Consider the following 24,136-nt stretch of genomic DNA (forward strand, 5'->3'; position numbering starts at 1 on the left):
GTACGATTACAATGTTTTGAAAGGTTTATCAAACTGCGGGGGGAGGGGGAGAGAGAAGGGGAGTAATTTATTGCACTAGGCTCAAATAACCCTCTAAAATAGCATGAAAGGAACACAGTGCTCAGGTTTTTAGGATCTCTTTCAGGAAATAATAATCTGTAGGGAAATCTTATGTAGTCCAGTCACTATAGGAGGACATTTTGGCCAGCACATTACACATATACGAAAAAATAGACCCAATTCTCCCCAAAGATCCCAATTTGAAACTCAATTAAGTGAGAGGAGAATTGGACCCAATGATTTTAGCTTATCTTAAGTGCTGTCTTAGGACCTGCTTTTACTCCCATTGACATGAAACATTTAAACTTCTGATTCCAGATGTGAAGGATCAGGCCCTAATGCTTTCCAGTCAAAAGAAAAGTACTAGAGTAGTGTAGATTTCAGGTTACCATACTCCATCACTTAATTTACAAACAGGCTTTGTTACTCAAAAAGTAGGCTTTAGGAATCTGATGTATTATTATGGGCCAGGGCTAGAATTTGTTTTCAGGCCTGTCACTCAAGAAGAATTCAGCCAACAACAGATAAGGAGTCCATTTTGATGCCATTGTCACACTAATTATCTACATGAGAGTCGGGGGGGGAGGGATAGCTCAGTGGTTTGAGCATTGGCCTGCTAAACCCAGGGTCGTGAGTTCAATCCTTGAGGGGGCCACTTGGGGGATCTGGGGCAAAATCAGTACTTGGTCCTGCTAGTAAAGGCAGGGGGCTGGACTCAATGACCTTTCAAGGTCCCTTCCAGTTCTAGGAGATGGGATATCTCCATAAATTATTATTATTATCCTAACTGAAGTAGTGGAGGGGAGGATTTTGAGTATTTGTAGTTGAATGTTAAATAGGGGATTTTCCCCAACCAGAGATGAGGTGAGAGAACGGATGATTCCCCTGCATGAAAGAGGATTTCTTAGCATCATCATGTGCTGTTCTCTGGAATGTAAAAAGGGAGATTTTTGTGCACACTGACAATCTCTCCACTATGGCTCTTGTGAAGCCTGAAGAAAGTGGTGTTATGGAAAGGAAATCTTGCTGGTTAAGTCTGCTCTTGTGTCAAAACAAAAAGAAGATATGGGAGGCTCAGTTGCAGTTTGAATGGGCCTCATCTCACCCACTCCTGGCACAGCTCTTCATCTGTGGCAGAGAGAAGATATTTACGGCCATCAGATACCTGAAGCAGGAGCTGCCTTTTCTCTGATGCTCCAGACAGAGCAGAAACAGAAGAGCTGAGTAGAAGATGAATGCAGTGTTACAAAAAAAATTCTTGTTGCATATTAGCAGTGCCTTGCAGCTAACACTAATTGAAGAACTGACATATGCTATTCAGACTGATGGATCCAAGGAACCAAAGTAAATAATTCCCTTTGTCAACAAAGATGGTCTCTGCTTCTCTAGAAATGCATGAAGAGTTCAGTTGCCTCTGCTTTTTTCTCTAACTTTTTAAAAGAACTCTTGCAGACTACTACTACCTATTGCACAGTTTGCAAATACTGTAAAGCGGAGAAAAAAAATTCACTTTTCCCTGAATACATATTTTCCATATTAATTCTGGCAGAGAGCGTACAACTGGTTTAAATAAATTCTTGGCCTATAGAATCTGATATAGTATCAGATATCCTCTCACACTTCAAGGTAGATGCAAATTGGAGGTGATCTCCACAAAAGACTAGCCAAAAGTTAGATAAAGAAAGAAAGAAAAAACAGGTTAGAAATTGGATTATGGTTCCTGTGCAGATGAGTGGCTATTGCATTTCACCTAATAAGTTTTTCTTGATCCACCAACCAACCACTCATCTCTGGTAGTAGTGTCCCAAGTGACTAGCTGAGTTGAAGTATATGGAAAATGAATGCATCAGGTGTAGATGCTGGATACTTGTATTGGTGATGTAGTTGACAGAGCCGAGGGCTAGTATATTCATTTTGTGGCCATGTTTCCTGCTTATAGAAACAACCTCTATTTGGGAAACGACTACTAGGGGCACCTGTGCAGTTTATAGCAACTTGTGTGCCAATATAAATCAAGCACAAATGCCATCTTGGTGACATAACGCAAGGCTTACGTTTCAGAGAGGCCACATCAGAAGGCAGGTTCCAAAACAATTCATGTGAGAAGAATCCACTTACACTGGAACATAGCAATCAAGAAGCCTGCTTAGCTTTTCACTTAGCTTGTTTGTGGTCTACTCTCTTTTTTCAGGCAAAGAGGGCTGTGTAATTCTATTGACTAAATGTCTTCCTTACTAGCAGAGTCAGGAGAATTGCCACCATCCTGTATCTTTTATAGAAGTACCCGCTCTACTCTAGAAGAGAGGAATTGCATTGTGGTATTAGACGACGTTTTAGCGCTGAGTCACTCCAATCTGAAAAACCAACGTACTAGAACTAGGGCCGGATCCAGTACCTGTGGAAATCAGGAAGCCAAATCCTGTTGACTTCAAAAGGGTTAGATTGAGCCTTTCATTAAACAATCATCCAATAAATCCTGGGTCAAAGGTCTCATTCTGGTGCAGGTACAAGAAGGGAAATACTTTGAGGGGTGCTTGTTAGCTTATCTGACTTATTTATTCTGCCCTTGAGTACAATGTCATCTTATCCTTGAGAGGACCAATCCTTAAACCATAATTCTGGGCATCCTTGTCTATTATTTATATGGGCTGATTCCATACTCATGTGAGTAATATTAGTAAGCTTTTTGATTCTTTTAAACAGCAGGTCTTCGTGTTCCACTGCACATTTTAGCAGGGGAAAATAAGAATCATATAGGTATTGCAAAGCATGGTAACCACTAATTCATGTTGGCTGGATTTTCTAAGTAGTCCAAATCCTATTGAAATTAAACAGTAGTTGGGTTCTCAACTCTTTGGTTCCTTTGAAACTCCCAGCCTCTCCTTTTTACTCTCTGGCCAGCACGATGAGCCTGCAATAAGAGATGAAGCAGCCTGTACACTTATTGATTGTGCTTATTTAAAAGCATTTCTGTGCAGCTTGTCACTACGATACGCCCACTACATAATGAGGGAACTTGAGAATCCAGTAATAGGAGTCAGACTCCAGGGACCCGGTGAGAAGGTCACACATGCGAGTGTGACAGCCAAGAGCTGAGAGTAGGAGAGGAAAGAGATGACGAACCTCTCCGGGCTAATGGGCTTTGAGAAGGGACGTTTACATGATTAATCTCGTAGACTGTTAGCCAAGCAAGAACGTCTACAGCAAACAACAAGAGAGCCCATTCCTAAGTGAGCAAATGTATTTCTTTTACCTCCCTCATTTTGAGGCTTGTAAAAATCCAGGTTAAGAACTTGATGCCACAGCTTTAAAAATGAGAGAGAGAGAGAGAACACACGCAACCCCTCTAGTTCATCACCAGTAGCCTTTTCTACAGCTCACTCAGTAGCAACACTGGTGGCTAGCTTTGGAAGTATTTGAGGGAGCAGGGTGCAGTTTCTTTTTCTGCATTTAGATTTGAGTTCATTTCTGTGATCTGCACATGTCTGAAGGGGGTGACTGCAAGTCAAGAGGGAAAATGTTTTGATGAAGGAAAGAATCATACGGTCAAACTATTTCGGTTTGCACATCTCCCTCACTGCCCCCAGCGCAGTGTTGACTTCATTACAAGCAGGGTCTCTAATTTACAGGTGGAAGGCCCTGAACTTCAGTTATCTAGTATAGATGCATATACAACTAGAATAATCAACATCCTTCCAAAACACCCAAACATACCTCATCTGAAATCAGGCAGTCGTGCTGCTATCTAACAGTAAGAGCTCTTGTTTGTATTTGAAGAGAAACCAGTCTCATGGTTTACTTCAGTCTTACTTCTCTTACCTCTGATTTGAAGTAACTTGTGAAGTTCAGATCAGCCCCTTCCTAAATGTAGACTTTCTCCTGATGCAAGACAAATTGAAATAGTCCTGCCAATTAAGAGAGAGAAGAGACAGGTTCTGAAAGAAAATGCTTCCTATAATAAACAGCCATATTTAACCAGGTAACAAATCGGGAGTTAAATGAGCGTGTGAGGGGCAGAGAAACAGGAATAGGGTTGAGTGGAAGTTGGACTACAATTGTTATGAAATTTGAAAAAGGAAATGCAGGAGTGTCATGAGAACACGCTTGACCTCAAGATCGTTTTGCAGTTTTCAGGCCTTCTTCAGCTGTAAGGGTTTATATCCTTTCAAAAACTCTTGGTTATTTTTTTAATCCTTACCATTGTGACTCTAGGTGTGCTTGTTTACGCTATATGCGTTCACTCTTTATGAATCCTGCTAAATTCTTCGCCTTAGTGGTCCTCTTGTGGCTATGAACCCTTTTGAAAATCTGCCCCCAACTGCAGGTGTTGTGACCTTCTGAATATTTTGGCTTTAGTGCCTATTCCCTACAAGATGTATCAAGACACTACAGATCCACATTTGAGTAGTAAAGGAAAGGATCATACACCGGGACACAGATTATTTCATTCTGGGTACGATTTTGTGCCACCAGTCAAATATTCTGAGGAGTCGTCATTTAAAAATAAGGTTTAGTCAGGATTTTTCATACAGCTGTCCTTTATTTCCTTGAAACATAGGCAGTCACCCCAGTTAAAGGGTGGAAGGGGATGATTCACGAGAGCAGAGCTCATGACTTACAGCTAGGTTAAACAACAACTAAAGGGAGACATAACAGTTTACAATTACTTGAAGAGGGTCAATGCCAAAGAGGGAGAAGAACTATTTTGCTCAGTAAAAGGGATTCTGAGTGAGATGAAATTGTTAAACAGAAAATAGAGGCTGAATATAAAGAAAAACTTCCTGAGAACAAGATCAAGAGCTAGTGGCCTGTGGTATATCTCCCAACTGATGAAAGCACCATAACCGGCACATTTAAAACTACACTAGACAAAACACTAGCAGATATACAAGAGGGAACCATCCTGCACGGTTAGGAAGAAGAGCTAGACAGTTAAAGAGTCCGCATCTGATATTCTAATAGTAGAAGCTCCATTTCTGTCAAGAGTAGAGGCTATTTGAGAAACTAAAGTGCATTACTCAATGATGTACAGGAGTTTGGAATAACATTTTGAAGTTGTACTGCAGCTGCCTTCCTCCTAGTTTTTGTGGTAACCGTATTACCATATTTATTTCACCAACAGGGTTTCACTTTGATTGTTTAAAAGTAAAAAGATAACTGAGCTGATATTGTGGTGGTAACAGTGGCACGAGAACCACTCATAGCTAGAAGAGAGGACTTTCCACCAAATCAAAATTTGTTAACTACAATTGACAGTAAACCATGTGCATTCAGAAGGTGAAATTCACTCCTGTGCAGAAGGGGAGCATGACAACTATGCCAGTACTTCCTTCCCACTTAGGCCTTCAAAGGAGTGCTGAAGTTGGACTTAGGTATTCCATAGGCTTGTGTGGGTCCTCGGAGCCAGGTTCAAATTCCCCCTCAAGAGTGCAGACACATTTTGTCTTGAGTGTCATATTTATCCTCTCATTTATATAGCACCAGGTACATGCACGGCATTTTACAAAGCAAATCTGGACAAGTTCCTTGGTAAGAAAACCTTAAAAAACTAAGGTCAGACAGATTGGATGAAATGAACACAGGGAGGAAATGCAGCAGAGGTAGGACAACACCACGGGCAATGGTCTTTAATCGCATCAAGAGGAAGGGGAAAGAGGGGCTTTAACTCAAGAAACACGGAATGGTTTGCTACAGGTGTAGCTATCCTAAACCAACAGAGGCACCCTTCAGTTCATACATAGAAAGACTGGCAGCATTCTCCCCCACTAAGAAAACCAGAGCTTAATGCACATCTTTGCCAGAGCAGAGAAAACAGCTGGGGCAGACAAAAGTGTCCCTAAGACACTTTCCCCATCTTCCACGGTCCCAAGACTTACCTCTTCCTTGACCCCATTGGGGTGGTTTGTGCCCCCAGGGAGAGAGGCATCAATTCCTACGCTCCCCTTCCACCGAGGGAATAGCAGCGGTCCCTGGCTCTTGCACTGGGGTGGGTAGGTAGGTAGGAAGGTTCCTTATGCCCTCCCATAAAGCTGCACAAGGAACAGGGACAATTACAGATTTCCTCCTCCTCCCGCTGCCAACAGAACGAGAATGAAGAACCGAAGAGGACCACATAGGCTAAGAGAAGGACTGAATAGAAGACAGGATGCTTAAGTCACCATTCCTCCTGCCCTCCCACCCCCCAGTGACATTTCCACAGCACGCAAAGAGAAGGATGGAACCTGCCTTAAGCGTGAGTGGTGAGATTGCGCCAAACAAACAAATTTAGCTGAACCATCCGAGACAGGAAGCTATTTTGGGAGAATCTAAAGAGATATAGCACCACTGTACATCAACTCTTGGAGGCTAGAAAGGAGCTGGAATGTCCTCAAACAAAATTTAAATTAACTGCCATAGACATCCCAGCCATGCGTCTAGGCACAGAGTTAAAAGTAGTGCAGATTTAAGGGGCAAAAGAAACCAATGAACCCGTCTTCCTTTCCCACGCGGTTTAAGTTGGACACTTTTGTCTCATGTTCAGCAGGGGGCAGGAGGGACAGACAAAGGATGGCGTTGTGGGAAACGCCCTGGCCTGGGACTCTTGAGAGCTGGGGTTCAGTTCCTGGCTCAGCTACAGACTCCTTGTGTGACCTTCAGAAAGTCATTTGGGGGACATTTTCAAAGGCATAAAGAGAAGCCAGGTGCCAGGCTCCCCTTACTCTCTGTGCCTCGGTTCTAGAATGGGGATAATGCTTCATTCCTCCCACCCTTTCTTAAATCTTGTCTATGTAGATATCCAGCAATTTTATGTACAGCATCTAGCACAATGACCCTCCCCCGCCCCAATCTTATGCTATCCTAACACAAGTAATACTGCATTATACACAGAGTACAAGGGTTTGCAGGATAGGACAGGATTTGCATTGGAACTAGAGGTTACGGTGGTAGATAGTGCTTACTAAACCTGTAGCAGCATAACTTCTGCAAATGTATTCATAACAATATGCAGGCCATTTCATGTTATGCACACTTTGTGGGATTTTGGGTCTAACTTCTCTCTTCTGTGTCTAAGGAAGGAACGCTTTTCCACTTGACTGCCAACTTAGTTGTGGCTTTCGCTCCCTGAAGTATCTCTCTTGGGCAAGGGGCTATAAAGGTTGCCTGGATAGGGGGCTCTAGAGATTGCAGATCTTGATTATCCCCAAAAAGCACTTTTCATTTGACAGTAGGTTCTTATGGCAGTGACGTCAGATGCATGATGTCTTTTTAGATTTATATATATATAATTAGCTTCCTGGTGCACTGTGGCACATCACATTAAAAAGCAAGCTTAAGAAACAAAAGGAAAAGCAGCATCTGGGAATCTTTACTTTTGCTCTGAATCCTTTTCTAGATGTTTCTGACATCCTATAGAGTTGCTGAAACACGCCTGCCATGTTTTTAATTGTCATTTTAAATACCAAAACTCAGAAGTCTCGCTTATGTTGTATGCAACCACAGTGTCTACTTATGTTCAAGCCCTTGGGCACCTTAAATAACTGAACTGTACACAGAGAGTGCTGTTCATTTTGTTTTTACAGTTTTTGCCTGTGCGGAAGGAGCTATAATGTCTTAAGAACATAAATAAATGTTCAGAACCAAATAACGAGATCACAGCTGGAATCTACCTGCGCCGTGGATCATATTTCAGCAGTGGTGAAAGGCAAAGGAGCAGCTTATTGCTTCATTTAACTCAAAAGGGCTGCAGTCCGAGTGCCACATACTTGCTAGACATATTGATGTAACGCCCTGGTGAACGCATGTTACAGGGCCATTGCTGTGCCAAAGCCACCGAGGAAATTAGTCAGTTTCAGGACCACGCGGAGAGCTTCAGCTCAAGATGTGGTCGCTTATGCTTTTTGTTCGAGATCTCCCTGGTTCAATTCCTGATGTCGGCCAAGATGGTGGCCCCTCGCAGACTTTTTTTTTTTGGAGGCTAGAAACTCAGGGCCCTGAGCCAAATCGAAGTGTTTCCATTGACTTAAGTGAGCTTTGAATCAAGCTCCCACTAATGTGGTTTTATGTATTCCCCACACAAGAGAAGGGCTATGCAAAGATTATTGAAGGAATTTAGCCTTTTCATTTAGCAGAATATCCATGAGTAGATCATAACATCTATTATTCAATAGGGTTTGACGTGTTCTTTGTGATTAAAAATAGTCTCTCTTGGTTGATCGGAAGCTGTTCACTGAGCGTTCAACAACTCAAGCACTGGTGTTTAGTTGTAACTGGTTATGTAAGTCACATGGTAACGTTTCTTGTTCTCTAATTGGAGAAGTGCACAAGCATTTATGAGTTGTGTGTGTGTTTCTTAAAACTCCCATGCGTGCAACTTTCTAACTTCCTTTCTGCAGAAATCTATGCCAGTAAAATGGGACCATAGCATGGTTTGCAGCTCGCCAACACAAAAGGGAAGCAGGCATGGTGGAAGCAAGTTTATTTAAACATTCAAGCAAGTAGTAAAGGAAGCTTTACAGTTTTCACCCAAGTACAATAAATGACAGAGGATCCGATCCTCTAGTCCTTAGGCAGAGCTCCCACTGACTGGGAGTTTGCCTGAATCAAGACCACAGGATCGGGTTTAAAGAAGCAGGATTCAGATTTATTACCTTGATCATAGAATATCAGGGTTGGAAGGGACCTCAGGAGATCATCTAGTCCAACCCCCAGCTCAAAGCAGGACCAATCCCCAGACAGATTTTTTTTACCCCAGTTCCCTAAATGGCCCCCTCAAGGATTGAACTCACAACCCTAGGTTTAGCAGGCCAGTGCTCAAGCCACTGAGCTATCCCTCCCCCCAACGATGTGTCTCTGTGAGCTGCGATTACATATTATGCACAAGTCAGGGATGGATGAAATGGTTCAGATAAAATAAGATCCCTCTTCTAGGCATCGGCCATGTTTAATAGCAAATATGAGGGGTCTTTTGAAGGATCTGTGTTTTTTTCCCTTCCTTCCTTGGATGTTTGGGTTTCCTGAATGGGACCTGAACTATAAGTGCTGAAATACCAAGAGGACAGCTGGCCTCAAAGCCTTTCTGACCCAGCTTGGTAAACTCTCCTCATTCACAGTGGGTTAGGAACCAAACCTGAACCCCTGAAGTTCTTCCATCACAAACAATATACACAGTAATTAAACAGTGCATGTAATCGGGGCAAGCACAAGGCATACAAAGATACTTACTGTGCTGGTTGTGTAGGGGCCTTCACCCTGGCCATGCCACAATCTCCTTGCCACACCAGCGTGGCTATAGCCCCATCCCCTTTAAGGCCAGTTTCTCTTGCACCATATGCAGCTTTGATTTGGCTTCCCCCCAGCACAACTTTGGTGGGGAACAAAGACTGCCTCTTTCAGGTGTCCCTACTGCACCATCAGGCATAGCTAATCCCACCACCGCTTTTGATGGGGATAGGGGAGTTCTGCCCCTTTAAAGGCCAAGTCATTGCAGCAGCATGGCTCTGGGCACGCCATGCCAAAAATTTAGGGTGGGGTGGGGGGAGATAACAAGGAAATACATGGATTTCCCCTTCAACTGCTGCACACAACTAATGGATCCTTCCAGCACCCTATAGAAAGGGCAGCAGGGGAGTACTAGATAATGACACAGGACCCCCTCCTAAGATAAGCCCGTTTGTCTGAGCCCTAGAAAATCAGCTGTCCTGTGCCAGTGAGAGATTTCAAACTGCACCACATGCAGGGACTGTCAGAGCAGAATCAGAAGGGGATGTTCAGGACCAGATTGCTGGGCCACTGTGTACTGGCCATATAGGAGATATTTCCTCCTTTCCCCTCCACCCCAGTCCAGCCCCTCCAATAAAGAGGGAATCAACTCACTAGACAAGATCACACTCTTGCCCAGGTCTTATTACAGATCATGTTGAAGCCTCTGAAAGAGTTAAATGGGGCCCTAGAGATGATAAATACATTATGCGGCTGTGTAGGTGCCAGGAGAATTAATACAGGCTGTTGATGGCAGATTTTACAAACTTAACCTATACGGAGTGAATCATAATCTGCACCTTGCGTCATTCAATAAATGGGTCTTTTGAAAGTCTACCCACTGTGAATGGGCTGCTAGCTCTCAAAACGCAAGAAAATTGCTGTCCTGCCTACAGATTGCTTAGCAGTAGGCATCAAGAAAAGTTTCTCCCCCAGGATATAACGCAATTGCAATAATTGGATTCAAACAAACAATCCGATGTTTGTGGGTTTGTTGTCTTTCTCAAAAGGTCAAAGGTTCTGACCGAAACAAATCCTTATATATTATGAACGATTTGCTTTTAATCGTAAATGGGCATCACTGTCAGATGCTGCTGCCGCCTATAGCATTGTCTATCCTGATTCAGTTCTGCCTGACATCCAGTTTTTAATTATACCTTCACATGGAAAGCTTTGAAGATTTATCTAAATAAAATTTGCTTTTGTGCATTTCAACTGCAGTTGCCTGTTTGAAGGAAACCTCTCTATTTTGTAGTTACAGAGGGGAAAAGAAGGCAGAGAGGTAGTCTGTATATTAGCAGAGGAACTCTGCACTGAAGGGAGAGAATAATCATCTTTTGTTGAATGCAGAAATAATGAAAAACAAAAACAAACAATACGCTTTTGTTTTGCACAAGAAAGGCAGGATTTTAATAGTCTCTAAAACTAGAAAGAAAATTTCCATTCAAATGGAACCATGGAGTAGGTAGACACATTACAATATTTCAGAGTTCAGTGATTAAATTTAATACTGTGCCAAGCAGCAATTAGTTGATGAAGAGCATTCAAAAAAGAAATAAATCTGGCAACAAGTGAGGGACAGCTTCATAATAATACTGGGCCTCCAGCGGGTCTGCTGGATACTTTAATAGTTGTGGCAAATGGGGGGAAAAAAAAAAAAAAAGAAGTGAAATTTGATTTGTGTTTCCAAGGAAACTCAGAGGGGTCTTGAATACTGGAGAGACGGTGCACAGTAGTACTTCAACACTTAGTGCTTCAGTGCCCTCTGTTCGGATCAATAAGGCAGATGGAGCACAACTGCCTTGCCCAGGGCCACAGAGGAGGTCAGTGCCAAACGCAGGTTTAGAATACAGAAGTTCCTGATTCCCTGTCTGATGTGAAGTCCATTAGACCATGCATCCAAGACCCCAGGAGGGTATAAGGATACGCCTACACAGGGATAAAGCTGTGTAGACCTATGGGCTCGGGCTGGAATCCGAGCTCTAGGACCCTCCACCCTCGCAGTGTCCGAGAGCCCAGGCTCCAGGCCGAGCATCTACAAAGCAATTTTTCAGCCCGGAATGAGAGCCCCACAAGCTCAAGTCAGCTGATCCAGGCCAGCCGTGGGTTATCATCATCCCTGTGTAGATATATCCTAACAGGCATAGTTGTCTGGGGCTTGATCCTACAACTGCTCAACCTGAAATCAGTGGGAATCCAATGCACAGAGAGACTACAGAATTTGGCCCTAAAGGACCTCTACTCTAAATATTTTAAAGATCGTGAAGCACTTTGAGATCCACTGATGAAGAGCTATAGAGCCAGAGGCAAAAGCAATTGCCCCATAAAGCAGCTTCTGCAAACTGACCCACATATCTCAGAAGCCTGCCGCATTCATTGTCCTTACATGAAGGAGACTGTAATAAAATGAAGGAGAATACTTTGAATAAAGTTATTCAAAGTATTATTGGTTGGAGCTAATGTCCACCCCTTCCTTTACTTCCTGTTTAGGAAGTGCAACTTTTCCCATCCACTCTGTTGTGATGCAGTTAAATAAAGCAGCAAGTTCTCAGCCTGCAGTCTTGTGAGTAGACTTATGTTTGCACTGAGAAGTTCATTTACAAAAAAGAGACACTCTTCACCACTGCCCATATACAGAAGATGTAGAAGAGTAAGAGGGCAAATGCTTCTTACGTTATTTATTGCCCGTTATGGATTCTTCCCATCCCACCCAAACTCATACAGCACACTCGCAACGCACAGAAGGGACATGCAGCTATGCATCAACACTGTGTGTAGCTGAATCAGATCTATTTCAGCAAGTAGCTGCTGGCTTTGTTTAGGAAGGCAAGAAAGTTCCCCTCGGTTATTTTATAGAAATAAAAGCTACCCCATCCACTGTTACAGGTGACCTTCAAAGGAAATAAATCCTCCGTTTCAATATCTACTAGGTGAATTCTCCCAGCACGTAACAATTGAATGTGGGTCTTTGCTGCTCAGAATATCTAAGTGCAGTGATGTGGACTTCTTATCAATGTATAGAGTGTCATGCACAATAAATAAATAGTAAGTGTCTGCACAGCATAAGTTGTGGTGCTTGTTTACATAAAGCTGTTTTAAGCAACTTTTTCTGAGACCTCTTGTTCCTGTCTTCATTCTACTCCCAGAATGCACTGCAGTCAAGGGACATTCCACTCTTTTTATTTCAAGGCATGGACCCCTTATTTCAAACCAAATCATGGCCCAGAGTCTGTTCTCAGATATACCAATGAATGAAAAGGTGGAGTTGCATCATAACTGTGGCGTCAACAGGAGAAGAATCTGTCCTTTGTTTCTAGCTCTGAATATCTAGAGCCATATTCTCTGCTGGTGCAAATTGATGCAGTAAAATTGATTCTGATCCAGTTCCATCTATTTACACCAGCAGATAATTTGGAGCAGAATTAATAGCCAGCATAATGCTACTGGCAATGATAGTTGACAGAGTTAACCTGTTTGCTAATGCCTGGGACTGCTCACTAGAAATTCTACACTCATCTGTTAATTAACAGGGGATTAGGACTTGATTGCCTGATCTCATTAAGGGGTATTATGTGTTAGTGGATCCTTTTGTATGGTGTTGCTTTGCTCAGGCAGTTGCAGCTGCCAGGATCAACCAAACATTAAAAAAAAAAAAAAGTGTCTCTGTTTCTCCAGCTTAAAGTTTCACATAAATCTGATGCTACCTTTTCAGACATGTCAGCATCTCCAAATCACGGAGGATTCCTGGTTGCCTTTGACATCATTAAGACTTTGCAGGGACTCCGCTCCTCAGAAAAATTCAGTGCATGTGCTTTTAGAAGATGGATTCCATTGCCAAGTGGTGGCAACTGGCAAATCCAAGATGCTTTCTCCATGTTAATTAGAATGCCAAGAAGAGGAACGGCTTAGAGGAACAGCAGCAGCTTATGAGGATTTTGCAATACCAGCAGCACTAAAGAGGGCAGAATATTTTGTTTAGTGCTGCTGGGCTGGACCAGTTTGGCAAACAGTCCGTCTGCTTACCCCAGGGTGGTATTTACTATCGAACGTCTCCCTACTGCAAATGGGCCAGGTAATTCAAACGACTCGTTCAAACCACTCTTGGAGGAGTCTGGTAGAAGTCTAGCTTGTAAGTAAATATGTCTCTTCGCTACAGAGCGCACATCCTCTGTCATGTGATGTCTCAGTCATTTCCTGGTACTGCCATTCCAACAAAAACTTCACTTTATCGCCCTCCGATTATAACACAGGCAACTTCACCACTGAGGCTGCTGCTGCGATGTCCAGTGTCAGTGGGTTACTGGGAACTGGAAAAATACCTACCGAGAAAACCAGTCAAGCTCTCAAATGATGACACCAAGGACTCTTTCTTTCCCCTCTTTTGTTACTGCACACTGGGCAATCATCCAGTCAGTTCCACTCATTCATCTCCAGAGCAAATGTTTCAAAATCCAGCCTGCACATATGATCAGCATTAAGACAAAAATTCAGCAACATGGATCAGCCTGCTGCTTGGGCTGCACTGCCAGTTTGGAGTGTGACTTTCCTTAATCTAAACCCTTGATTTGTTATTTTAGAGGATTGAGACACATAGATCATGTTGGTACCCCATCATTCAAAGTATCTTGTCTCTAAATAAAGGGTCACTGGGAGTTTTGTCTGAGCAAGCTGCAAGCATAAGTTGTTCTCAGGATTTGACCCCCTACAGAATATTCAGTAGTGAACAGAATGTCAATTTGTGATGGCAGAATACAGGATAAACTATGGGAAAAAAAATATTGTGGTTCTGAGAAGTGCTGAGCCTGGACAGATTGAAGTCCATGGGTGGCCAACACCGCTCAGGAGCGGAAGCCTTACCCAAAGACTAATGAAGTCAACGGAAAGACTCATCAACTGTGGAGCAGGTGCTTGGCCTGATGTCTATTGCACAAGAGTTGCGATGAATATTCTTAGAGAATTATTTTTTTTTTTAAAAACAACCTTTCTAAAATAATGGATTACCCTGATTCACTGATCTCTTCACACAGAAACAACATTTGCTACTGTTATTATTTCCCCAGAATTAAAAATTCCTTTAAATTAAAAAGAAGGAAACAAACAAATGCCAGCCTTTTTGCTACATGTAGTTGAATATTAATACCGTGGTCATGTGTCACTTCAACTACTCTGTTGCATCTTAAAATTATTCCCATACTCTCTGACCCATAAGACAGGCCAGGGCTGGAGAATGAACATGGGCACAAGGTTGGTTGAAGGCAGGGCCCAGGGAGAGTTCAATTGTGCAGAGGCATCCAGGGAAGTTACTGTTGCACCAGTGTGTGAAAGAAATGGAGTGGAAGAGGTGGGGGAAATGAACTTGATTTGAATGTATGTGTGGCGGAGGGGGTCTAGATAGTCTTTCTATGGCTACTCCCACCTCAACCTTCCCCTACCCCCATAAGAGATGCCACTGCCAGGAAGTGCTGTAGATGCTAGAGCACCAGTTGTGAGATTGCAGATCAGTATACAAAGTGGAGGGGAGGTGGTCCACGAGATGTGGGGCACTGGAATGGTTATCTGACAACTCTCAGGTTAACAACGGGCTTGTATAAAAAGACAATTCAAATCGCTCGGTAAAAATAGGCTTGAAAAGAAGAAAATCAGCACAGTAGAGCGTTAGGGGTTCTGTTTAGCACTGCTCCTCTGTTTAGCTCAGGTTTCGTTTTTCCACACGTAGAAACACATGTATTGACTTAATGTACTACACAATGCCTTGCTAAATTCACCCAAACAGCAGCTACGACCATATCCAAGATCAACAAGTCTTTTTCCGCAAGCAGCCCTTTGTGTTTAGTAAGCATTTCCCCTGGATTTTCCCATTTACCAATCCACTAACAGGTGTCCTGCAGCTGAACATGAGAATTTATTATGTAGGTTACCCTTAAATAGCTCAAGCTGGCAAACAATGTTAAATAAGTAGCTAGTTACCAGCTGTGGGTAAACTTTGTTCAGACAAAACATAAACACTCTCAAGAAGACCAAAGAAACAAGATTCTTTTTTCTGTTTCGTTTATTAGTTTCCCCTCTTTATGCTTTGGTACAAGTAGTCCTAAGGAAGAGAATGGGGCCAGCAAAACTATACATTTTCATTATGTGACATTATAGAGCTGCTGTCCTTAAAAACTTTCCACTTTTACTTTGGATAACTAAATAGTGTGCAATACTCCCTCTACTTTTATTGGGAATAGCTAGTGATATATTGCCAATACTGAGGGCACATTCTTTAAGGCAGTTGGATTTCCTTCCCTCCCCCCCCCAAAGAGAAAGCACTATGGGGAGAAAAAAGTAAAAATCTTGCTTATTTAAATGCCAGGTGTGCCATTTTTCACTTTCAAGCCACACAAGGATTTTGTAAGCCCCATTCTTGCATCCTTCCCATGTCAGATTTTAAACGTTTCTTTCCAGGAACATGGATCCGATGAAGTGGGCATTCACCCACGAAAGCTTATGCTCCAATACATCCGTTAGTCTTAAAGGTGCCACGGGACTCTGTTGCTTTTTACAAATCCAGACTAACACGGCTACCCCTCTGATTCTTTCCAGGAACAGTGCAGCGTGTTGTACAAACTGAAGTTTTGTATGAGGAAGAGACCCCATTATGCTATGGTGTTCCTTATGGATGGCGCATTACGCACCTACTTGCTCAAATGAATAAAAAACGTGCCCAGGTCTGGCTGGTCCCTATCACCCCGAGAAGGCTTCCTTTGATTAAGGAATTTGTTTTAAACAGGAGTCCTAGAGTCCAAAAACTGAACAGGCTGTTTCTGGGCTTTCCTATTACTGAGGTTCTTACATACAACTATTTCTGAGAGGGCTGGAGGATGTGGGACAGGTTTCAGGGCCGGAATGACCAATTCATCCAAGGAAGTTGAGCAGAGAAGAGGAAGTTTCCTTTGGCCTCTCCCTTCAATGATCTGTTTTTGTGGGGGAGCAGAAGTGGATGGGGCCTTCATTAGAACAATTGGTTTCAAGCGCATCAGCTTGGTACAGATAAACAAGCAGTCCTGTCTGTGTAGCTATGAACGCAAGTGTTTATGGCCAAGGTGCATCTTTCCAGAGATACCTATGGGAGGCAGAGGCCAGGAAATGGTGCAGGGGGGACCCCATTCCTACCCCCCACAAAAGGTAAGAGTGTATTGAAAAAAACCTGTAAAAATATAAGCTGTCACTAAACTGCAGGGGCTTTCCTGTTCCTGTTTGCAGGCTCAGGGGCTCTGTAGGAAAGTGTGAGATCTGGGTCTGGGCCCAGCAGCAGTCAGTTTGCAGGGATACAGCACAGAGTAAGGTAGGGTGAGTTGTGCCTCTGCTTCAGAGAGCAAAAACCTTGGTGTCTGTATTTTGAGGTCCTTGTGCATTAGCCCTCTGAATTCTAAGAAGTTAAGCCATGCTACATTCCAACCTTCTAGCAAGAGCATGTGTGTGTTGAAAACAGCATCCGTGAGTATGCTGTGAAACAGAACATGCCCCTCCCCCAATCCCTCCCTACTGCCACTGGCTAGCTGCCCCACAATTCTGAAAAACAGGCCTCTTCAAAAGTGGTGCAAGCCCAGAATCTAAGCTGGTGTTGTTTCAAGCAGTAGGTGCTTAGGGGAAGCTGTCAGCTATATAGGGAAGGGAATATGGCTTATCCCTCTAGCATCTTATTCACAAACTTCCATGGAGTAATGGTGGAAGGGTTGATGCTGGCTCCACAGGAAAAGTGCAATCAAAACTACCCACTCTCCCAACCCCAGAGAGCTCTCTCTGTGCACTGAAGCAGAGGGGTTGATCTCCCCTGGAGTTTAGAAAAAGCCAGCCTAGCTCAAAGATGGCACCTAAGCTCAGGATGGGCGGCCAGGTCAGTGTTTCAGGCAAGAAATCTTGCGATCAACAAATACGTATGAACGTCCGTGGTCTCCTGGTTACATTCATGCCCATTTGCAGAGATATCTACTCATAACCGAAAAAGATTCCTGCTTATTTGCAAACTTCCCAGGCAATGATGGGATTATATTCTTATGCAGACTGCAAAATTGTAGTAAATGCCAGCTCTTCTGTAATGTTGACAGCTGCATAAGAATGCAAGTGCCATCGCTTCTAGTTTCTCCTTAATCTCGCCAACGATTAAACATTAGTCCCTTGTTTATATTTAATCACACCTATTGATATTTAAGGGGCATATGAAGACCTGAACAATGGAAACAAGAACAAGACGTTCTGTGAAATAAGAGAGGCTGTATTGCAAGGGACATGTGAAACCTGTTAATAGCACTTAGGGTTTTAAAATAAAGGGAACAGAGAAGTACTATCAGTGTGGTCTCTCTGCACATGTAATGCAAGCCCCCACAATAGCAATAGCAGAGAGAAGAAACGAAGTCATACCAAGGGGATCCAGCAGGTTGTTAATGAAGAAACAAGTTGTTAATCAAGTTTATGAAGTGGCAACTAGTTAAAAGGGCATGACACCCTGTAGTCAAGAAAAAGACATACCGTACCCTCCCGTGTGAGGTAGAGTGTTAAAAATGGGATATGAAACTCTGCCTGTGAAACACTTCTGTTGTGCCAACTATAGCTGATAAGGAGGTGTGTATCTGCACAGTGGGCTAGTAGATAGAGTTGGACAAGCACGGGAGATTGCAACTCACATAACCCAGAGCCTGGATATACAAGCTAGGCAAATGCAGAGACTTGATCTTTAAAGACCTCGAGTCAGGATCAGTTGTGGAATGCATTATCAGCGTGGGTCACTTCAGTATAGGGTCATGACGGATAGATTTTGCCAAAGTGGAGGGGGATGTCTAAGCCCTACCAAAGAAGATTTGTTCATCAAATCCTTGAAGTTACTGTTGTTGCTCTGGACTGAGACTGGTGTAACTGAGATCAGGATCTGACCTGCTACCTTTAAACTTTTACCTTTTTTAACCTACAAAAATACAATATGCTGTTGTATTCATTCAGTGGTCACAACAGCAACACGGAATTGGTTTTCTGGTTTCCCCAAGCCCTTGAAACAGAGGAACAAGGTAATTTCTCAAACCACAGGAAACTTAACACACTTCTTTCAGTGTAGTTCCACAAAACACAGTTCCTGCACCAATGTGGATTAGAAGAGGTTACATACAGTAGACTTAAAAAGAAAAAGAGGCACCTAAGGCGGAAGCAGAGTTGCCATTTCCCCTTATTCTTTTTTTTTTTAAACTATCACTAGAGCTGACATTAATAGTCCAAAATACAGCACTATCATTACTATAAGCTATAGCACTTTGTGTGTGTTGTGGCAGCACCTATAAGCCCCTATCAGACCAGGAACCCATTGTGCTAATCACTGTACACAAAACAAAAAAAGTTCCTGCCCCAAAGAGCTTACCGTCGAAGTGAACTAGACAGTAACTATTGTGTTGCATGATTACTCTTGTAAACCGTTATATAGTAAGGGCTTTAAAAGAAGAAAAAAAGGGGGGCGGGAACTCAGGAAAGTGGAGACCCAGGAACAGATCCTCAGCTGGTGAAAGCCAGCATAGCTCTGCTGAAGACAATGTTGCTATGCTCATTTATCCTGCCTCCACCTTCTAAACAGGTTAATGTTATTCCCTTGTCTTGTTTGGGCTATGTCTGCACTACGGCAGCTACAGCTGCACCGCTGTGGTGCTTCTGGTGAAGATGCTCTAAGCCAGGCGTTCTCAAACTTCATTGCACCGTGATGCCTTCTGACAACAAAAATGACTACAGGACCCCAGGAGGTGGGGGAATGAAACCAGAGCCCACCCGAGCCCTGCTGCCCCAGGCAGGGGGGCCAAAGCCCAAGCCCCACCACCCTCAGGCTTTGGCTTCAGCCTCAGGTGCTGGGGTTCAGGCTTTGGCTTCAGACCTGGGCCCCAGCAAGTCTAAGCCAGGCCTCGCGACCCCATTAAAATGGAGTCCTGACCCACAGTTTGAGAACCGCTGCTCTAATCCAATGGGAGAAAGCTCTCCTCTTGGCTTAATAACTCCTGCTTCTGCAAGAGGCGGCAGCAGTTATGTCGGCGGGAGACGCCCTCCTGCCAACATAGTGTTGTCCACACTGGCTCTTTGGTCAGTATAACTTACATTGCTCAGGGGTGTGAATAATCCACACACTTGTGCGACATATGTTATACTGAAATAGTGTGTAGTGTAGACATCGGGCTTTGGATCAGGATCCATGAGGCTATGATTAAGACCCAAGTCGGCTCTGCAAATGGGGGAAGGAGCATTGCTGTTCCCCCCCCCCCAACGTATGCCTGCCTAGGGGCCCATTGGCACACACAGCTACTTCTGCGTCTTTCTATATTGCCTACGCAAGTTCAATTTGCTTTTAGAGCTCCTCTCCACCAGGATAACTGGAAGAAAAGACATGCCCCAATTATAAGAATTTAGTATAGTCCAATACATTAAACAGAGAAACAAGGAGCTGTGAACTTAATCCCTAAATTAAGTACCTGTCTTTTTTTATACATAGACATTTGCACATGCATGCACACACACACACACACACACACACACACAAAATGTACTAGTTAATGTATTGTTCTATTTTAATTAGTCTCTGATTATTATTGTTTGGCTTCTTCTGCTGCTCTCCCTTTAAGTCCTGGTAATAATATTTAAGCATTTAAAAGGAATAACCTTTCACTAACAGGGATATTTAACAATTTGGTTCAATCATCAACTGATTGCCAAAGACGTTACAGCATAAGTACTGAGCACTTACTCATAATGCCTTTTAAGTACAGACAATTTCAGCGAGGCCTTTAAACATCTGGGCAGAATCTGCAAAGACTGAGATTGTAAGTGATGCCTCTTTTCCACAGTAGGTGGATCAGCGTGTGCTTGTGCATTAATCTGCTGTCTTTGGGGAATGTTTCCAGTCAGTCATTCTACCCTGATTTTGCTCCGCTTGGTGTTGTTTCAGAAACTGAAACTAACTTGGTCCCAGCATTAAGTAACTGAACAGGAACGAATATGGGGCTTGCTATATATAGGCTGTACAGAGGTGGAGCAACATGTTGAACTAACAGTACATTAATAGGGATCTATGCTGAACCAATCTGAACACTATTTCTTCATTTGATTATGAGGAGACATGAAATATAAGGCCCCAGTGCTGATGGATTAGCAAGAAAGTGGTCTTCCTTAACATATATGCAGATGTTCAAACACTGTGCTGAATAGCACAGTAATGGAATATTAAAAAGTTTGACACCCATAAAATAAAGCTCGGCTTCAAAATTTCTCCTTCCCTCCACTGGCCAAAGGTCTGCATTTTATCTCTAAGATGCTGCAACCTCTGTTTTTTCCTCATGGGGCTATCTGCATTTCTTAATTACACACACACACACACACACACACACACACACAACGTTGTAATAACATTCATCTGATGGGAGGTTTAATCGGATGAGTAGATGGTGACTTAGTTATGATTAGGTTTGGAAGCATTAGATTTTTAATCAGTAAACATCAATTTCACTGTACACACAAATTGACATATTATAGATTCCCATTGACCATAGAAATTTACTGACAGGCAAAGTATGAAAAATGCTGCCCGAGTTTGATTCAAGGCTAAAATTTTGACATATGATGTTGACAATTTGCATTTTAACAGTTATAAAACTTTAACGTTTGGAATCTCAAAGTCTACCATCATTAAATAATTATTGTCGGATCCCGATAATTTCCCACAACTGAGGAAATTTAAAAATAGGTAAAAATAAAAAATAAAATGCTTAAAAAACAAAAACCACCAATATTGCCATGAAAACTTTTTAAAACAAATTCTGCCAACTTTAGTTATTATTACTTTTCATACTAATCAAATTAAAAAAAACCGTAAAACCCCAGATGAAAGCATATAAATAAAATACAAAGTTGCAAACAAAGGGCATAATTGAAGGGGTATTTTATGCATGGAGTAGCTGCAGAATCAGACCCAAAGAATGGGATAGAATTCAACAGCAAATTTAATATCTGTGGGTCAAAACTTCAAGCCCTTACTCATTTATTACTTCAAGCCCTTACTCATTTATTACTTCAAGCCCTTACTCATTTATTACTTACATCAGGCTGATGAAAACGGAGTGCAAAGCTGAGGAAATGCTGTTGGGCTTCTCGGTGTTTGATCTACAGTCAATATACACCAGAGTAACTCCACTGAAGAAAAAGAAAATTTCAGTGAACTAGCGTAAGACAAGCATAAGTGAAATCAGATTCAAACCCCAGAGAAGGTCCTCAGGATTCGGCCTTATGTTACTCTTCGAATACTAATGTTTTAATGTTCACTAACCAAATTAATAGGAACTGAAATGGGATTTCCAACTGCCTGGCAAAAACCAAAAACTAGACAGTTCATTTATTGACATTAGGGAATATCCAAACAAGACATTTCATTATCACCAAACAAAACACAACAGCTGGAAAAATAAACCTCAAGTTGTCCTTGAGAGTCAGGTTACAGCCCTTAAATGAAATGGAGGAAAACAAACTGAAACAGCAAGGTTTAGAATCCCCTGAAAATTGAACGTGCAGACCTTAATGATTCGGATCAATATGTGGCTGTTTGGTTTGGTGGATGAACAGATAAGGAATCAGGTGGTGGGAAAGGGGCCTCACAAAAGCTGAGCTGTGTTGTAAAACTTGTCAGTCCAACAAACTGTGGGAAAAAAATATTGTTGGCAAAGCACGAGGCATGAAGCCCTGCTAAGCTGTGTTTGCTGAACTTCAGAGGAAAACAGGAGTACAGATGTTAATATTAACATAAGAGCTCCCCAGCTTGGGGGGGAGGGGGAGAAATATAGTCGATGTCCAAAAAAGTTACTCCTATCATTATAAGCCTTTCCAGTTCTATTTAAAGATGGCAAAGGAGCCAACAGGAGAAGCCGTGCTTTGCAGCTCTGCATAAACACCACAAGATAAGGGTGGTACCAGGTGTCAGCTAGCCCTGCAAAGTCACTGAAATGTCAAGGATTGTTTTTCCTCTACTCCCTCTCTCTTGTCTCTGACTGGGAACTGCCGGTGTTTATTTAAAAGATATCCCTCGTATTTGGCAAGAATGCCAACAGGGCAGACGTTAATGGATTATTATTTGGAGCTGGAAGTCTGCCAAGGTGATAAGGATACCCTGCCTACCCAACGGCCTAAAGCCTTACCATTAACAGTGGGAGGCAGAGATGGAATTGTCATGCCAGACTGTTGCTATAGTTAGTCAGACGGGGACTTTAAAAAAGAGCTCCCTCCAATCTATATTTGATCTGACCTATTTAAAAACAAACACACGCACACTTCAGGGGAGTTAGAAAACAAAACACAGATTTAGGGATTCAAAGGAAGGCATCCCAGCTTCGCTTTTCAATTGGCCATAATGAAAGGCTAATCCATTTGCAAGACGAAGGTCCGATTCTCCTCTCTTACAGCTGAGAAAGGGAATAATCCAAAATCAAATGAAATCAATGTGAGTATTTCCAGTGGCTTTGGATCGAGCCCAAGTTGGGAATACCTTAATTGAAGTCAATAGAATTACACTAGGATAAAACCAGTGCAGGCCAGAGGCAAACGAAGCTCACCATGTATTAACTTGTGTTCCTTCAAATGCAACAGTGAAACAATAGCGATCAAAATAGTATATCAACTTTCCATCATTGTCATCTAGGAAGGGCATTTCTTATCCTTTGTTTAGCTACATTCATAACTGAAATGGTTAATGTCCAAATAACTCGAGGAGAGTGGACTAAAGGAATGTGATGTCTTCTGTCAGAGAGCTATTTAGATTAACATTGTTTACTATTAATCGTCTCTGCAAAGCCCTTTCTTTCCCAACCAAAAAAATACCCAACAAACCTCACCAGCCTCTTCCGGCCCTGGTTATCATGTGTTCTCTGGGAGTCAACCTTTCCTATGCCCATCAGATTGCATTCCCTGTAATTAAAAGGTGCTTATAATACAATTTAGCAAAAGCAAGAGCTCTGCTGAAGCACAGTAGTGTTTACTGCTGTGACTGAAACCCTTAAAGGTTAGGTGGAATTTTCTAAGTAGTAATTTTATCTGTTTAGAGCTGGAGGAAAAAGAAATGTTGTGATCATTTGAGAGGTTGGTTTGCCATTGATGAAACCGAAATAAATAGACCTGCTTCTCCTAGCTCTCATGAACAGAGGTAAAGAAATATTACTCCAGCCAGGCTGCCTGCAATACCTTCTTAAGGAACAAAAGGTAATTAAGGAATTAGCTAATACCTTTTCCTCTTCCAATTTTTCTCTCTTATCCTAGCTTTGCCTGAAAACAAAGCTACAGGTTCACATATGCTTGAGTCTGGGGGAGTTCAGATCCAGTTCCAAACAGGGTCGCTGGCCTCTACTACGTCTCTTGGGAGCTGAATCAAAAACCTGGATCAGAACACTCTGAACTGGGGGTGGGTAGTTCAGAGCCAAATTCAAACTTTGTGACTCAAAGGCTCATGGCTACATTTTTCCTAAAGAAGTTCAGCATCTAGCAAATAGTCCTATTTTCCTACCCATTCATGTTTCATGATGCTTTTGCTCAACTGCTTCTCAAGTCTTTAAAGCCTGGCTATTCTCTGAGAAGTGACAATGAAAACAAACATCTGGCATTCCATAGGCATTCCCAGTATCTAGACATTGTTATGAAAAAAGTGTTGAGTTTACAAGTCAAGAGAGGATTTTTCTAACTGAAAACATGGGATCTGGAAATCAGCCTGGATTGTCTTTCTGCCTTTGATATTCACCAGTATTACAAAGCCATAATACTGACTCCATAGTTTAGGTTGCAAGAGTTTCCATAGTGACATGGA

The 24,136-nt window shown here is 42.5% G+C and overlaps 1 protein-coding gene across 1 annotated transcript in view; it reads right to left on the minus strand.

Moving 5' to 3' along the window:
• FGGY (FGGY carbohydrate kinase domain containing) overlaps positions 1 to 21,448 on the minus strand; it is a 336,672-nt gene extending 315,224 nt beyond the window's left edge. The window contains exon 1 of the mRNA XM_054038431.1: positions 21,394 to 21,448. The gene's annotated coding sequence lies outside the window, so the exon portion shown is untranslated. The remainder of the gene's footprint in view (positions 1 to 21,393) is intronic.
• Between the last annotated feature and the right edge of the window lie 2,688 nt (positions 21,449 to 24,136).

Source organism: Malaclemys terrapin, chromosome 8 (assembly GCF_027887155.1).
Source record: "Malaclemys terrapin pileata isolate rMalTer1 chromosome 8, rMalTer1.hap1, whole genome shotgun sequence".
Lineage (NCBI taxonomy): Eukaryota > Metazoa > Chordata > Testudines > Emydidae > Malaclemys > Malaclemys terrapin.